Raw genomic sequence first — 18326 nt, 5'->3', positions numbered from 1 at the left:
TCCCATTGTAATCAAATAATATCTTATTAGTTTTATGATAGCTATTAATTTTGCATCGAAATCTGTCTCCTGACTTTTCAAAGATTTTCTTTCCCCTTGAGAAAAAGGCTTTCAATTTTATTTTCCCCCTTTGCTAGATTCTCAGCCGTGTTTAAATTTCTGTTTAGGATCAAGTCGCAAATGTTGATTGAATTTAATGTAGGACCCAGTACAAAAATCATCCCTGTCAAAATATTACATGGTCATTGTACGAAGAAAAAAAAAGTAGTTGCCTTAATGAAGAAGAAAAAGAAAGCTGGATGAAAGCTGTACAATAAAAGAATAAAAGAAAACAATGACTGGTAGCCTGGTAAAGGTAAAGGAAAGGTTCCCCTCGCACATATGTGCTAGTCATTCCAGACTCTAGGGGGCGGTGCTCATCTCCGTTTCAAAGCCGAAGAACCAGCGCTGTCCGAAGACGTCTCCGTGGCCATGTGGTCAGCATGACTAAATGCCAAAGGTGCACGGAACGCTGTTATCTTCCCACCAAAGGTGGTCCCTATTTTTCTACTTGCATTTTTTTACATGCTTTCGAACTGCTACGCGGCAGTTACGTAACACTAGGGATTAGAACCACTGAACTGCAGACCTTTTGATTGATAAGCTCAGCATCTTAGCCACTGAGCCACCGTGTCCCTCCTGGTCCCTCCTTCCTGGAATGCCCGGTAGACATTCCAACATATTATGATAGAAAACAGGGGCAGGAATGATCAGTTTTGATACGGTAAACCAGAGGTGTCAAACTCAAGGCCCGGGGACTGGATCTGGCCAGCGGAGTGCTTAGATTTGGCCCATGGGGCCACCCTGGAAATAGTGAAGGACTGGCCCATGGTGCTTCTGCCAGAAAAAATTTAGTTGGGGAGGGCCGCACAGAGCCCTCCCGAGGTCCGTTTTCACTGGCAGAGGGTTGCAGGATGTTGTCCCAGCCGAAAACGGAACTCAGGAGCCTATTCTCACTGGCAGAGCTCTTGGGCTACCACAGACAACGCCCTGACATGAGTGACATCATGCTGGCCACACCCACCCTGGCCACGCCCACCCTGGTCCCACAAGGTCAAACACAACCCTGATGCGGCCCTCAATGAAATCGAGTTTGACACTCCTGAGGTAAACCATAGAATCAGGTAAATCATCTGGTTCATGTCAAGAATTTAGGTGGCCATGCAACTCCTGTTTGAAAACCTCCAGGAATGTAATTCATTTTAATGGAAGATGAGTGAAGGGGCCAAATGTTTGGCTACAACAGAAGACATTATTATTATTTTTCTCCTTTTCCTCCATCATCATTCCATCACTGCTACCCATGGTGTGACTGAATGGCTTTTTGCCAAAAATCCATTGAATCCATGGACTTCTCCTAACATAAACTATAAGAGAGAGATTGCTGAGAGTCAGTTTGGGCTAGTGATGAAAGCATCAGGCTAGAAACTGGGAGACTGTGAGATCTAGTTTGATATGAAAACCAGCTGGGTGACGTTGAACCAATCATCAGGAGACTGTGAGTTGTATTCCTACTTTAGGCATGAAAGTTGGCTTGGTGACTTTGGGTCAGTCACCAGGAGACTATGAGTTCTAGTCCCATTCTAGATAAGAAAGCCAGCTGGGTGACTTTGGATCAGTCATCAGGAGACAGTGAGTTCTAGTCCCACTTTAGGTATGAAAGTTGGCTGGCTGATTTTGGGCCAGTCACCTCACAAGTATGGGAAAAATAGGAGGAAGAAGGCACATTAAATATGTTTTCAATCTTGAGTTGTATTATAAAAATAATAAAGGCGATATGGGGAAAAAAAGAATTAATTGCTGTTTTTGAAAGTTTCAAGATGATTGTGTCTTGGACTGCCGCTGAAGTGATTACCTTCATTTCTCAAATTATTCCAAAGGCAGCCTTGTGTTTGCAGTGTGTAGTCACACCCGAATGGTGTTGAGTTGGTGTGTGTGTTTTTTTTTTAGCAGTTTTGCTGGGATCAAAAAAGAGAGAATTAAAATAGGTGTGTTAAATCTGATTTTTCTACCAAAGGCGATGGGAGCTAAACTCGCTCTCCTCTCATTTAACCATCTACCAACATTCCGACACTTTTATGCTGCAGGAGCTAAAAAAAAAAAACAGGAAAAAAATCTCAAGCAAAAATATAGCTTCTTGCTTTGATAGAATCCAGGTAACTGCAGCATGGCAGTGAGAAAAATGTGCTGTGGACCACAGCTAACTCTCAACTATAGATCACTGTTTTTCAAGCATAGCAACTTTAAGATATGTGGACTCAGGGGTGAAATGCTCCCGGTTCGGACTGGATCGCCCGATCCGGTAGCGATGGCAGCAGGTGGTTCAGAAAACTGGTAGCAAAAATCCCTGTGCCCCTCACCCCCCACCATGCCCAGCTGAGCGGCATGAACATCAGAGGCTTTTTTTTTTTTTTACTTTTAAAAACATTTTTTCTACAACCTCTTCCAATGAAAAAATGCTTTTAAAAGTTAAAAAAAAAAGGCTCTGATGATCACGGGGCTCAGCTGGGATCATCAGAGGCTTTTCAAAGCATTTTTTTTCTGCAACTTCTTGGCTGAAGAGGTGGTAAAAAAAATGCTTTTAAAAGTCTCTGACGATCCCAGTTGAGTTGCCTGATCGTCAGAAGCTTTTCAAAGCATTTTTAAAAAATGCTTTTAAAAGTACAAAAAAAAAAAAAGTTGGCCACGCCCATCCAGTCACATTATCCCCCCCTCAAGCCACGCCCACAGAACTGGTAGTAACAAATTTTATATTTCACCCCTGTGTGGACTTCAACTCCAGTGTTCCAATATCTTTTTTTTTTTGAACAAGTTTTATTAAATATTTCTTTTATATACTTATTTTATGAACAGAGTATTGACTGGATCACATCTTATACAACTTATAACATAGTTATATATTGATTTTTATGCTCTATTCCAATCTTCTTTTTTGTTTTTTCCAATTACAATTTACATATTTCCATTTCTGCCATCATATTCTTTTTCCCTACTTTTTTTATCTTATCTTAATCTCTTCTTGATACACAATATATAAACAATATCACCATCTCCCCTTCAAATCCTAATTTCTTAACATTACTTCAATTAATTATCTTATATCTCCATTTATGAAAAATATTTCTCCAAATCCCCATCACATTTTTTAGGTATAAACAATGTACAGTGTTCCAGTATCTAAGGGGTTGCCCCTTATATAGAGAAAGTCAATCTATTTTCCAAAGCACCAGAAGGCAGGACAAGAAGCAATGTGTGGAAAATAATTAAGGAAAGAACCATCTTAGAATTAAAGAGAAATTTCCTGACAGTGTGAACAAATTAATCAGTGAAATGACTTGCCTCCAGAAGTCGTGAGTGCTCCAACACGGAAGTTTTTAAGAAGAGTTTGGACAACCATTTGCCTGAAATGGTATAGGGCCGTGATGGCGAACCTATGCCAGGCATGCCAGAAGTGGCCCACAGAGCCGTCCCTCTCTGCTGGCATGCGCGCCATCGCCCTAGGTCAGATCTCTGTGGTGTTTCTTTTGTGAGCTTCTGTTTCCCTGCAAATGACGAAACAGAAGCTCCCTAAAGAAAAAGTTCTTACCTCTTGCTGCGCGGCCGATATTGGGATGCCCCACCTCCCGCTGGCCAGCTGGTCTCTGCTGCACATGCTTGCATTTCCATGCATGCTCACATTCGTGTGCACCAGTGGTGGGTTCCTCCCGGTTCGGTCCGGTTCGGCCGAGCCGGTAGCGGTGATGATATGACGTCACCGAACCGGTTCTCCCCCCCGCCCTGCCCCCCCACCCACGTTATTCTTACCTTTTATTTGGTCCCATCCCCAATCTATTGCTGCCTCCTGAGTCCCAGCTGATGACTAGAGGGAAAAAAACTGTTTAAACTCTTGCCGCGGGACTTCAAAGGGCCGCCCTACAGCTGATCAGTGTTAAAAGCAAACAAATGAGTCGGGTCATAAGTGCGAGGACCTTCCAGAAATGACTCTGACCAGCTAGTCGCGCCCACCTTGTCACATGACCTCCAAGCCACACCCACAAAATAAGCCATGCCCACAGAACCGGTAGTAAAAATATTTAGAACCCATCCCTGGTGCGCACCTTTCAGTTTGGGCATGTGCACACATGCAGTTTGGCCACTCGGTGTCTAAAAGGTTCGCCATCACTGGTATAGGGTATCTTACTTGAGAAGGGGGTTGGATTAGAAGACCTCCAAGGTCTCTTCCAACTCTGTTATTTTGTTATTCTGTTATTATTAAGAATCCTCCACCCCGCAACCATAGGTGTAGATGAAGCCCAGGTAGAATATCTTCTTCAGTCGGTTATGTCACCTACGAGCTGGGTCCCTTTTGTCAAGACTCAACTCCACTTTTTTAGTCGCCATCCATTCTGTTACATAATTTAGCTTGTGTTACCATCAATAATAACATATGATATTCTCCTTCATTGGCTCAATTGTCTGTTCCTCACAAAGCAGTGGTGAAATCCAACTTTTTTTTTACTACCAGTTCTGTGGGCGTGGCTTGGTGGGCGTGGCTTGGTGGGCGTGACAGGGGAAGAATACTGCAAACTCTCCATTCCCTCCCCAAATCAAGGGATAGGATGTTGCAAAATCCCCATTCCCTCCCCACTCCAGGGGAAGGATACTGCAGACTCTCCATTCCCACCCAACTCCAGGGGAAGGATGTTGCAAAATCCCCATTCCCTCCCCACTCCAGGGGAAGGATGTTGCAAAATCTCCATTCCCACCCCACTCCAGGGGAAGGATATCACAAAATCCCCATTCCCTCCTCACTCCAGGGGAAGGATGCTGCAAAATCCCCATTCCCACCCCATTTAGGGGCCAGCCAGAGATGGTACTTGCCGGTTCTCCAAACTGCTCAAAATTTCCGCTACCGGTTCTCCAGAACCTGTCAAAACCTGCTGGATTTCACCCCTGTCACAAAGCACATGTTTTCAGGAACTTCTCATGATTAATTGCTTACCCTGAACTGTCCTTCCACTGAGAACAAGAAAGAAAAAGAAAGGAAGGAAGGGAGGGAGGGAGGGAGGGGGGAGGGAGGGAGGGGAGAGAAGGATGAAAGAAGAAATTGCTTTGTAGTATTTGTTGTCAGAAGACACCTTCTGTATTCTGTTAGGGAATTTATGTATCTGATACAATGCTGCTTTCTCCATAGCCTAATGCAGGAATGTCAAACTCAATTTCATTGAATGCCACATCAGGGTTGTGTCAGATCTCGGAGGGCTGGGGTGGGCATGACATGGCACTCATGTTGGGGGCATCTGTGGTGGCCAAGCTCTAAGGCAGGAATTTCCTGAGACCCTTCCTCACTCTCATTATAATCTCCTTCCTTCCTTCCTTCCTTCCTTCCTTCCTTCCTTCCTTCCTTCCTTCCTTCCTTCCTTCCCTCCCTTCCTCCCTCCCTCTCCTCCTCCCTCCCTCCCTTCCTTTTCTTCTTTTCCCTTCCCTCTTAATTCTCCTTTCTCCTTTCCTTCTTTTTCCTTCGTTGCTCTCTTCTCATCTTTCTTTTTTTTTCTCTTTCTTTCCTCTTTGTCTTTCCCTTTCTCCTTCCCTGTCCCTTCTTGCATGCTCAGATGCAAAAGAGGAATTATTTTGTTTTTAGTTTGTTTTGATAGTCCTCTGCCAGTGAAAACCGAGCACAATTTTCACTAGCAGAGGCACCGTGCACCAGACCTTTGCTGTTTCCAGGCTGGCCCCACGGGCCAGATCTAAGCACCCCATGGGCTGGATCCAACTCGTGGGCATTGAGTTTGACACCCCTGGCCTAATGTATAGTTGCAAATGCAGACTTTTTGGTTATTATATAGGCATAGCATTGACTACTTGGGTTGGTCAATAAGAATTATTCTTACATCAAGCTATCCAGAAAGGGACGCGGTGGCTCAGTGGCTAAGATGCTGAGCTTGTCGATCGAAAGTTCAGCAGTTCAGCGGTTCGAATCCCCAGTGCTGCATAACGGGGTGAGCTCCCGTTACTTGTCCCAGCTTCTGCCAACCTAGCAGTTCGAAAGCACATAAAAAATGCAAGTAGAAAAATAGGGAGCACCTTTGGTGGGAAGGTAACAGCATTCCGTGCACCTTTGGCATTTAGTCATGCTGGTCACATGACCACAGAGACATTTTCGGACAGCGCTTGCTCTTTGGCTTGGAAATGGAGATGAGCACCGCCCCCTAGAGTTAGGAACGACTAGCCCATATGTGCAAGGGGAACCTTTACCTTTACAAGGTATCCAAACTCCTTCTGACCTACCCAAGAAACTCTACTTATTTTCCCAAGCTCTGGAACACACTTCCTTGGGAGTTGCATGGGGCAACTTCTTCGTCACTGTGTAGGAAATCTGTAAATACGATTTTAAAAAAAACAACCAAAAACAGATGTTTAATTGTTGGGTGATTTGAGTGATTTTATTGTTATTTTAATCTGTATTTTTCATTTTCATATTCTCTCCTGTTGTTGTGAATCTTGAATGCTCACTGGAGATGAAAAACGGAATGTCAATAACTAAAAACACAAGGCTGGCTGAAGGCTTATTCTGTTTGGTATGTATGAGCTACAGATCAATTCTTAGTAATAGGATCCAGGAAATAAGACAATACTTAGCTTGACACTTGTTGTGGATAAACTGGCAAAAAGTATTGTTAAAATTATCAAGTATAAAGAAAAAAGGACATATCCGAACTGACCGCAAATTCTCATTGTCTTGACTGAACATGATTTGAATTCAAATATTGCGAAGTAGTTTTATGGATACAGGGAGCCCTTGGCTTATGAACACAACTGAGCCCAAAATTTGTGTTGCTAAGCGAGACAAAATGCGCGACCCAACAGGCGATTGCGCGCCAAGCACGCACACAAAGAGAACCGGTAGTAAAGCAGTTAGAACCCACCACTGGAAGCAACCTAGAACTAAGGAGATATTTCCTGACAGTGAGAAAAATTAACCCGTGGAACAACTTGCCTCCAGAAGTTGTGAATGCTCCAACACTGGAAGTTTTTAAGAAGACGTTGGATAACCATTTGTCTGACGTGGTGTAGGGTTTCCTGCCTAAGCAGGGGGATGGACTAGAAGATCTCCAAGGTCCCTTCCAACTCTGTTATTCTATTCTATTCTATTCTATTCTATTCTATTCTATTCTATTCTATTCTATTCTATTCTATTCTATTCTACTCTACTCTACTCTACTCTACTCTACTCTAGCATTGCTTTCTTCTCATATGGTCTTTCAACTTGCTAGTCCTGGTTTTAGCATTAGAATTTTCTTGGTTGTTCACACACCAGGCCATACCAAGTTCACACCAGGGTCAACCCAGGGGTGAAATGCTACCGGTTAGGACCGGTTCGGTCGAACTGGTAGCGATGGCAACGGGTGGTTCGGAGAACCGGTAGCGATGGCAGCACGAGGCTCCACCGACAAACCCGGTCATCGTTACTTCCTGGTTTTAACCAGGCAGTAACCTGTTTTTTACCCTCTGTGCATGCACAGAAGGGTTTCCACATGCGCAGAGGGTCCATGCACACATGGCGCGTGCGCTTCCGAACCAGTAGGGAAGGTGAGTAGATTTCATCCCGGGTCAATCCCACTTAGCTTTGGGAAACCAGCCTAGCTAAATATGGCCACTTTTTAATCATTATTTAGATTTCTCCTGATCATCAGGGCAAAATCCACGTGATGGTTGCAATTCACTTTAGTTTTTTCCTAACTTTCTTGAAATTTAACACGGGCAATAAAGTTAGTTCTGAAAATAGAATCAGACAAGGCTTCTCACAGTGAAATCTTTCAGCCCCAATAAAGGGAAGAATTCCCACCCACACTGACACTAACCTTGACATCAAAGCTATGTCAAAATGAGCATTCATTTTAATAGGAAGTTTGAGATCATTTTTTTCTCCCATGATTGCCAGGGGGGGAAAAGGTTGAGAGGAAACAATTGTTCCTCCAACATTTCTTAGCAGAAATCTGTGCTGCGTTTTTTTCCCCTCACAACACAAAACAAGGCTAACAAATGGCAGCATTTTAACATCTCTATAGAAATCAAAAGAAGTTATAACAGGATCTATTAAGAAGGTAGGGATGTCAAGGTAAAACTGGAGCAACTATTCATTATTTGAGAAGGGAAAAAAAAAGGAGAGATGTTTCATAACACCATCGATTTGCCTTTATAGCTATTGAATTCAGTGGGCATATCAAAGCTGCTTTCTTCCTCAGAAGGTACAGGAGATGTTCCAGATCGAGCTTCATAATAATGGGTCTCCTTTTGACAATGGAAATATGAATAGATCAAACTATTTCCACATCTTTTAAAAAAGCATATTATCAGCGTCATCTGCTACTATGCTCTATGGGAGAGTGGAGAACATGCCAGAGGTTGCATTGTCCAGATCATCAAATAACAAAATAACAGAATAACAAGAGTTGGAAGGGACCTTGGAGGTCTTTTAGTCCAATCCCCTTCTCAAGCAGGAAACCTTCTACCATTTCAGACAAATGGTTGTCCAATCTCTTCTTAAAAACTTCCAGTGTTGGAGCACTCACAACCTCTGGAGCAGAGGTGAAATCCAGCAGGTTCTGACAGGTTCTGGAGAACCGGTAGTGGAAATTTTGAGCAGTTTGGAGAACCGGCGAATATCACCTCTGGATGGCCCCAGAGTGGGCTGGGAATGGATATTTTGCAATATCCTTCCCCCAGGAATGAGAGGGAATGGGGATTTTGCAGTATCCTTCCCCTGGAGTGGGGTAGGAATGGAGATTTTGCAGTATCCTTCCCCTGCCACGCCCACCAAGCCATTCCACCAAGCCACACCATGCATACCAAGCAACACCCACAGAACTAGTAGTAAAAAAAATTGGATTTCACCACTGCTCTGGAGGCATATCGTTCCACTAATAAATTGTTCTAACTGTCAGGAAATTTCTCCTTAGTTCTAGGTTCGTTCTCTTCTTGATTGGTTTCCATCCGTTGCTTCTTGTCCTGCCTTCAGGTGCTTTGGAGAATAGCTTGACTCCCTCTTCTTTGTGGCAGCCCCCCAAATATTGGAACACTGCTATCATGTCTCCCCTAGTCCTTCTTTTCATCAGACTAGACATACCCAGTTCCTGCAACTGTTCTTCATATGTTTTAGCCGCCAGTCCCCTAATCATCTTGGTTGCTCTTCTCTGCACTCTTTCCACAGTCTCAACATCTTTTTTTTTTCTATTGTGGCAATCAAAACTGGATACAGTATTCCAAGTGTGGTCTTAAAAAGGTAAAGGTAGAGGTTTCCCTCGCACATATGTGCTAGTCGTTCCCGACTCTAGGGGGTGGTGCTCATCTCTGTTTCTAAGCCGAAGAGCCAGCGCTGTCTGAAGACGTCTCTGTGGTCATGTGGCCGACATGACTAAATGCCAAAGGCGCACGGAACGCTGTTACCTTCCCACCAAAGGTGGTCCCTATTTTTCTATTTGCATTTTTTACGTGCTTTCAAACTGCTAGGTTGGCAGAAGTGGGGACAAGTAACAGGAGCTCACCCCATTGCGCGGCACTAGGGATTCGAATGGCTGAACTGCCGACCTTTCGATCGACAAGCTTAGCGTCTTAGCCACTGAGCCACCACATCCATCTAATGTGGTCTTACCGAGGCATTATAAAATGATATTAAGACTTCACATGATGATATATCAAGCAGTGATAACCATGGTGGCATCTTACCAACCTTTGTTGTAGCCTCAGATCTTTTCTTTTTAAAAAAAAAAAAAACATTTATATATTTTCTCTTTATATACAATAAGTGCTTAGTTAAGAGCGTACTGTCTGAGTCAATTTGTTTACATAACAATATTAAACTCCTAGTTTCTACCTCTTTATCCAACCATTGATAAAACAAGTCCCAAGTTCGAAAATAGTTCTGTCTTCTTTTTCTTTTATCTTCAGTGTTAGTCTATCCATTTCTGCACAATCTAGTATTTTTTTAATTATTTCTTCTTCTGTGAGTGTTTCCTCATTTTTCCAGTGTTGCACAAATACAATTCTTGCTGCTGTCAAAACATGTAATATTAAATATACATCCCCTTTATCATATTTCTCTGATGATATGCCTAACAAAAATAATTCTGGCTTATAGTCTATATGCTGCCTTAACATTTTTTCTAACCACATATGTATTTTTGTCCTTTTTTTTTTTTTTTTGCTTTTGGACATGTTTACCACATGTGATAATATGTGCCTGGAGTTTGATTACATTTCCAGCATTTAGCAGACATGTTTTCAAATATTTTGGCTAATCTTGCTGGTGGTAAATGCCACCTATAAAACATCCTGTACAAATTTTCCTTAGCCTCAGCTCTCTTCTTGATTCTTATTCTACCTTCTTTATTTGTCTCAGTAATATCAGAATGCTTCAGCTGTTATAATCAGATCTGGGATTAATGTAAATTTATCTAAACGAAACGAATGCATTTCATTACCACTATCATTTTAAGGAGCCCGAATAGGAGGGGTTATTTTTCAGGTCGAAAATAGGAAATTAATTCTGGTTCCCATTCTGTTTGTATGCCTATTTACCTGAGAGTAAACGTAAAGCACAGAGAGCCTTACTTCTAAATAAACAACCTTAGGCTTGGATCTTAATCATAATGCCAAATTGAAATCACAAGTTTTGGATACTTGCTTTTCCTTGTATGGTATGTAAGTGATTACAACCACTCTTATCTCAATGAGACACTTAATTAAGGAATAAAAGAGACGGATGGCAAGTAAATTGCAGCATACTCTAAAATGTGTCTGCGCCAAAGGAGATAATGGCCACAAAATGTTACAGGAGTTAAAGAAGGTAAACAGCTCAGGGACTTGAAGCTTGTGACAAACTTTATTTTTCTGCCTCTTTGGCATATCTGTTCAGTCAATAAATTAAGGAAGTCAATGAGATAACCCATAAAAAATGCCAGCGACTATGTGACTTAGACAGCATTCGGACATCACCTATCATTAATTATTTCTGGGCTGTTGTTATCTACTCCCTTCTGCCAAGCTGCAGAAAAAAATAATCTCTCACTCTTTTGTCTCCATTCCTCGGGTATCTTGAGTGATTTAAGCACAACAACTGGTGATATATATATATATATATATATATATATATATATATATATATATATATATATATATATATACACACACACACACACACACACACACACACAGTATATACAGTGTATGTATATGTATGTATATACATATATACATACATACATATTAGTTTTCTCAGGTTTTCGTGGGTGTTTGTATGTAGGTCTTTGGTTATTCAGGTCTTCTCCCACGTAAAATTGGAAGTGTCTTGGCGACGTTTCGACGAAGTCTCATTCGTCATCTTCAGGCTGGTGTTCTCGGCTTCGTGCCTGGAAGCACGAAGCCGAGAACACCAGCCTGAAGATGACGAATGAGACTTCGTCGAAACATCGCCAAGACACTTCCAATTTTACGTGGGAGAAGACCCGAATAACCAAAGACCTACATACATACACACACACACACACACACACACACACACACACACATACATACATATATATATATATATATATATATATATATATATATATGATATGTTTTCTGAGGTTTTCGCGGGTGTTTGTATGTAGGTCTTTGGTTATTCGGGTTTTCTCCCGCGTAAAATTGGAGGTTTCTTGGCAACGTTGGCAACATTGCTCCTAGAAGCACGAAGCCGAGAACACCAGCCTGAAGATGACGAATGAGACTTCGTCGAAATGTTGCCAAGAAACCTCCAATTTTACGCGCGAGAAAACCCGAATAACCAAAGACCTACATATATGTGTGTGTGTGTGTGTGTGTGTGTGTGTGTGTGTGTGTATATATATATATATATATATATATATATATATATATATATATATATATATATATATATATATATATATGATGAAAAAGTTGGTATTCAGTTTGAAAGCTCTTGTTCTGTAGAATGTTGATTTATTACCGAGAGTTTTTGAAGGTAGAATTTGTATGAGCAGAGATTGAAGAAGAACAGGGATTGAATTGGAAAGATGGGATAAAAAAAAAAGATGAAATTAAATTTGGGAAACGTGGCTTTTTAAAAAAAAAACAGTAACAGAGTTGGAACGGACCTTGGAGGTCATCTAGTCCAACCCCCTGCTCACTCAAGAGACCTGTACTAGGGATTCGAATCGCCGAACTGCCAACCTTTCTGATCGTCAAGCTCAGTGTCTTAGCCACTGAGCCACCTAGATAGATAGATGATAGATAAGATGGATAGATAGATAAGATCAGTGGTGGGTTTCACATATTCTTACCACCAGTCCACCCCGCATGCACACGCTCGGTTCGCACATGCTTTTCGTGCATACTCCCAGCCTTCCGCACATGCGTTTTGCTTGCGCACGTACCTTCCGCACAAGTGCCCAGCCTTGAAAACGTGGCTAAATAGGATTGCATAACACTGTGGCAAGTGGCGGGCCCACCCGCAGTCGCCGCTACCGGTTCGCCTGAACTGGTATGAACCAGCTGAATACCACCTCTGGATAAGATGGATAGATAGATGAGATGGATAGATGAGATGGATAGATAGAGATGATGGATAGATGAGATGGATGGATGGATGGATGGATAGACAGATTGATAGATAGACAGATAGACAGACAGACAGACAGAAGACAGGCAGACAGAAAACATACATACATACATACATACATACATACATACATACATGCATGATAATATACAGTATATAACCTTTTTTGGTTGAATTACATCAGACTTGTGGTACCTAGAGATGCCGTGTGATGAACAAAAAGTAAGAGGAAGAGAAGGCTTGGAGAAAGTTTGCAATAGCAGAGAAACCACCAGCTCTCTATTGATGCCTCTTATGGAGACACCGGAGGTCTAAGAGTTCCTCTCCATTAAGAAGTTGGCAATCTGACACAAAATGCATTTTCGAGAATTTCTGGGTTGCAGTCCATTCCCTGATTTCCCACAAGTTGCCTTCTTCCCCTGTGAAAACAGTTTCTCTTCTGCTTCATTTTCAGGCAAATTGAAAATTACTTGGTAATGTTTTTGAGACAACTTCATTGTGATAATGTACTGGGATGCTGGGATTTTCCTTTCTTCCACGTTACTCCGTCAGTCAGAAGATTTGTGGCTGCAATGTTTCCATCTGAAGCGGCCTCGGGTCTTCTCTTGAGTTTTGAAACAAATCAGGGAATCCAGGGAAGCTGCAAACTATCATAGACCGGACACTGTTTTTTTTTTTTTTTTTTTTTGTGGCTATTTGATAAGTGCCAAGACCATACACTCCAATAAAGAAGAGTATTTGTAGCTCAGGGTTGAAATGAAGGGTCCTTGGTGCTCTCTGAGCTTGGTTGTTTTGTTGCAGAAATTTAATTACCCAAACCAGGGGTGAAATTCAACTGGTTCGGACCGGTTTGAGCGAACCGGTAAATATGGTTTGAATCAGTTCGCTGAACTGGTAAAAACCACCCCTGGTTGGCTCTGCCCATGCCTGCCCGCTCACCCACTCACCCGGTCACTTCTCACCCCTTCCAGCCACTCGCTTGCCCCTTCCGGCTGCCCGACCCATTCAACATTAAATGCGGCAGCAGAGAGAATCCAGACTTTTCTCCCTCCATTCACAGCAGAGCTGCTGCAGCCTGTCCCTTTAAGGAAGTCCCCGGGAGGGAGGGGGCCAGGGTGGGATTATAAATGAGCTGAGGTGGCACAGTGGTTAGAGTGCAGTACTGCAGCTACTTCATCTGACTGCTAGTTCAGCAGGTCAGCGGATCAAATCTCACTGGTTTAAGGTTGACTCAGCCTTCCATCCTTCCAAGGTGGGTAAAATGAGAACCCAGATTGTTGGGGGCAATATGTTATTTAGTATACTGTCTTTGGTGTAAGCCGCCAAGAGTCCTCGGAGAGTGGGCGGCATAAAATATGAATAATAAAATAAATAAATAATAATAATATCTATCTATCTATCTATCTATCTATCTATCTATCTATCTATCTATCTATCATCTGTCTGTCCATCCATCCATCCATCCATCTATCGTCTATCTATCTATCTGTCTATCTATCTATCTATCTATCGTCTGTCTATCTATCTATCCTATCCATAATCTTCTGTCTGTCTGTCTGTCTGTCCGTCTGTCCGTCTGTCCGTCCATCCATCCATCCCTCCATCCATCGTCTGTCTATGCTATTTAGTATACTGTCTTTGGTGTAAGCTGCCCAGAGTCCTCGGAGAATGGGCGGCATAGAAATATGAATAATAAAATAAATAAATAAAATAAATAAAGGGAGCAGCAGCTCCACTGTGAATGGAGGGAGAAAAGTTCGACTTCTCTCTGCCACAGTATTCACTATGAGCCCTTCTGGTGCTCATACACACATTTTTCCTACCGGGTTCTGTGGGCGTGACTTGGTGGGAGGGGGTGGTCATGTGACTGAGTGGGCATGGCCATGAGCGACATTGAGTTGGCTGCACCCACTCAGTCACAGGACCCACCCACCCCCACCAAGCCACGCCCACAGAACCAGTAGGGAAAAAATTTGAATGTCACCACTGACCCAAACCAATAACATCATTAGTGCTAGTCCACTGTGCACTCCATTTTTAACATGTTCACCCCAATCTTTTCCTCCCTGGAAAAAAGAAAAACATCTTCAAAAGTGATTTTCATTCCAGCAATTTTGAGGAGAACATCTTCAGAGAAATTGCAGAAAAAAATGTTTATCCAGCCTAGAGTTCAGAGAATGCTTGGAAATTCAGTTCAATGCCCCTTCCATGGGCAAAATTTGGATAAATAAATCCAAGTATTCTGAGAAAAGCACCAGGATTCTATGCCAATAAGAAAAACAGCAGATTCCCTGAATCAAGTTTTTTTTTCTTCTTGCTATCCAAGAACTTTTCAATTATGGAAGATGATAATCGCGACTTTACCGATCTTGTAGCAAGTTACAGAATATTGCCTCCATACATCCTTCCTCCAAGGACATAGCCAAATGGGGAAGCTAAGATGAAGAAGCAGTAATGTGGAATGTACATTAGTCCACTCCTGGCATTTGAGTGGTCAAAGAGCAGAGAATGGACCGCATTAAAGGCATTTAAGAGCAATAGAAATAGCAATAGCACTTAGATTTAATTACCACCTCAGAAGGTTTTATAGCACTCTCTGGGTGGTTTTCAAATTTCTCCTTGGTTCTAGGGTTGACCTCTCTTGTCCTGACCACACTCTTGACCTTTGGAATATCGGTTGATCCCCTCTTCTCTGTGACAGCCCTTCAAGTATTGGTGATCTTAAGTTAAAACAAGATTTAGGGGATCAGGGATTTAAGATGGATTGGTTTTCATACATGCAAATATTTTCTAGATATCAAGAAGATCTCAAACAAGAAGGTATTTATAATGTTTTGACTATTTTAGATAAGATATTAATGGGTTCTGACGACCATGTAATTAAAAAGTTATATGAATATTTGTTAGAGGTAAAATTGGAAGAACAAGTTAAAGAATCAATGATAGCGTGGGGGAAAATTTTTGGTTATGGTATTGATTTGGAGAAATGGCAAAAATTGTGGTCACATAACTATAAAATGACAACGTCAACAGCATATAAGGAGAATTTGTATAAGATTTTTTACAGGTGGCATTTACCCCCAACGAGGATAGTCAGAATGTTCAAGAACAAATCGGAGAAGTGTTGGAAGTGTCATCAGACCCCAGGATCTTATTACCATATGTGGTGGACATGCATAGAAGCAAGGAGATTTTGGACTAAGATACACACGTGGTTGGAAAAAATGACAAAGAGACATATTGACTTAAAACCAGAGACATTTTTATTAGGGATTTTACCAGAGACATTTAATAAAGAATTGCAATATTTAATTGTGAATATTTTAACAGTGGCTAGAATTGTATTTGCAAAAAACTGGAAAGGAGAGAAGATAATTGCTGATGAAGAAATTATTAAAAAAATATTGGACTGTGCTGAAATGAGTAGATTGACATTTGAAATAAGAGAACAGGAAGATAAACAATATTATTTGATATGGGAGCTATTTCATCAATTGGTGGATAATAAAGAATGGAGATGAAATATTACATTTGAAATGAAATTTGGATATAATGTGTAAACATTTGTTTTTAGTTAGATGAAAGAACATTTGTCACCACTGAAATTTTGAAAATGTTGAGAGCACGAAATGACTTTAACTGGTCGAATCACTGTCTGTAAGTATATGGAAGGATGATGTTTTTTATGTTGTTTTTGTTTAAAAATAAAAAACTTTAAAATAAAAAAAAAGGAGCTGAGGCGCTCGTGATTATGCCAGCTCACCAGTCAGTCAACGAAGCGCCGGCGGCTAACAGAAACGCGGATCCGCCCAGCCGGGACAGAATCCGGATGGCTGCCAGATAAACGAGGGAGCGGAATGGTCTGGCGCCCCAGACACGCAACCGCCCCTCAGTAGCGATTCAACTCCCTCGTAGCAGCTCCAATGATTTTAAAATAATAAACTAAAATAAAAGATCTTTGCAAGTAAATCAAGTATATCTGTCTAACTACAGAGCTAAAGGAAAACAGGAGTTCCCCAGAAACTGAGTGAAAAAGACTGGGGTGTGAGCGGCAGTGTGGGCGTGGTCAGGAAAAATGTTGGAAAAGATCTGCACTCAGTTCCCTAGTAACAAGAAGCAAGTGAATCCCGCACTATGGATTGGAGGAGCAGCGTTATGGAAAAGACTGCTATCATATCACCTCTGGTTCTTCTTTTTTTTAGACGAGACATGCCTAATTCCCTCAATCATTCATTGTATATCTACGGAGATTCTCATTCATCCAGATCATGGTTGTCCCAAAGGTGCTTTTTCAAAAGGCAACTGGATTTTGTTTTTCCTTGAAGTTGTTTTCCTTCTCATCCGAGAAGCTTGGACACACCAAGACACACCAGAACTGAAGAAGCTTCTCGGATGAGAAGCTAAATGTCTTCAAGGAAAAACAAAAGGCCAGCTGACCTTTGAAAAAGTACCTTTTGGATATTCGTTGTAGGGTTTAGCTTCCAAACCCCTTATCAGTTCAATCCTGTAACTCAACCTGGAAAGAAGGAAGTCAAATCTGGTGATGTATTTAATGCATATAGTTGTGTTAAAATGAAACTAACCCTTAATTAGTTAACTGTGCAAAAGTGAAATTAACCTTTAGATGACCCTAGCAGGGGTGGGTTCTAATTTTTTTTACTACCGGTTCTGTGGGCGTGGCTTATTTTGTGGGTGTGGCTTGGAGGTCATGTGACTAGGTGGGCGTGGCTAGCTGGTCAGAGTCATTTCTGGAAGGTCCTTGCACTTACGACCAGTCTTCGCACTTACGACCCGACTCATTTGTTTGCTTTTAACATTGATCAGCTGTAGGGCGGCCCTTTGAAGCCCCGCGGCAAGAGTTTAAATAGTTTTTTTCCCTCTAGTCATCAGCTGGGACTCAGGAGGCAGCAATAGATTGGGGGTGGGACCAAATAAAAGGTAAGAATAACGTGGGGGGGTGGGGGGATGGGAGGGTGGGGGGGAACCGGTTCGGTGACATCATATCGTCACCGCTACCGGCTCGGCCGAACCGGACCGAACCGGGAGGAACCCACCACTGGACCCTAGATGTTTTGGAGGAAAAGTTAAAACATTTATATTTGGGTGGGCTTTTTCTAGTTCTATGATTGGTTAAGACTCTGAGGGCCTAGAGCAGTGATGGATAACCTTTTCTGGACTGAGTGCCCAAACCGCACAACGGTGTGCATGAATGCACGTGTGTGCGCTCGAACCCCCCCAATGCAATGTGTATGAGCCCCTGCACTCGCCCCCGTCGATGCGCGTGCGGCCCCGCACACACTTCATTCCACCGTGCATGCGCACATGACCCCCTGTACGCGACCCCCACATGAGCATGTGACCCCCCCCGCACACACCCCACCTCCCGCGCATGTGTGGCAGAGATCCTAAAACCAGCTGGCTGGCGGGAGCTGCATGCACGGCGGAGCTGAATTGAGGCGACGATTTGCGTGCCATCAGAGAGGGTGCTGTGTGCCACCTTTGGCACGCGTGCAGGGGTGAAATGTTCCCGGTTTGGACCGGATCGCCCGATCCGGTAGCGATGGCAGCAGGTGGTTTGGAGAACTGGTAGCAAAAATCCCTGTGCCCACCCCCCATGCCCAGCTGAGCTGTGCGTTCATCAGAGGCTTTTTTTTTACGTTTAAAAGCATTTTTTCTACAACCTCTTCCG

Source organism: Pantherophis guttatus, chromosome 5, assembly GCF_059756535.1.
Source record: "Pantherophis guttatus breed Tessera chromosome 5, ASM5975653v1, whole genome shotgun sequence".
NCBI lineage: Eukaryota > Metazoa > Chordata > Lepidosauria > Squamata > Colubridae > Pantherophis > Pantherophis guttatus.
Note: the sequence above shows the minus strand (reverse complement) of the source record.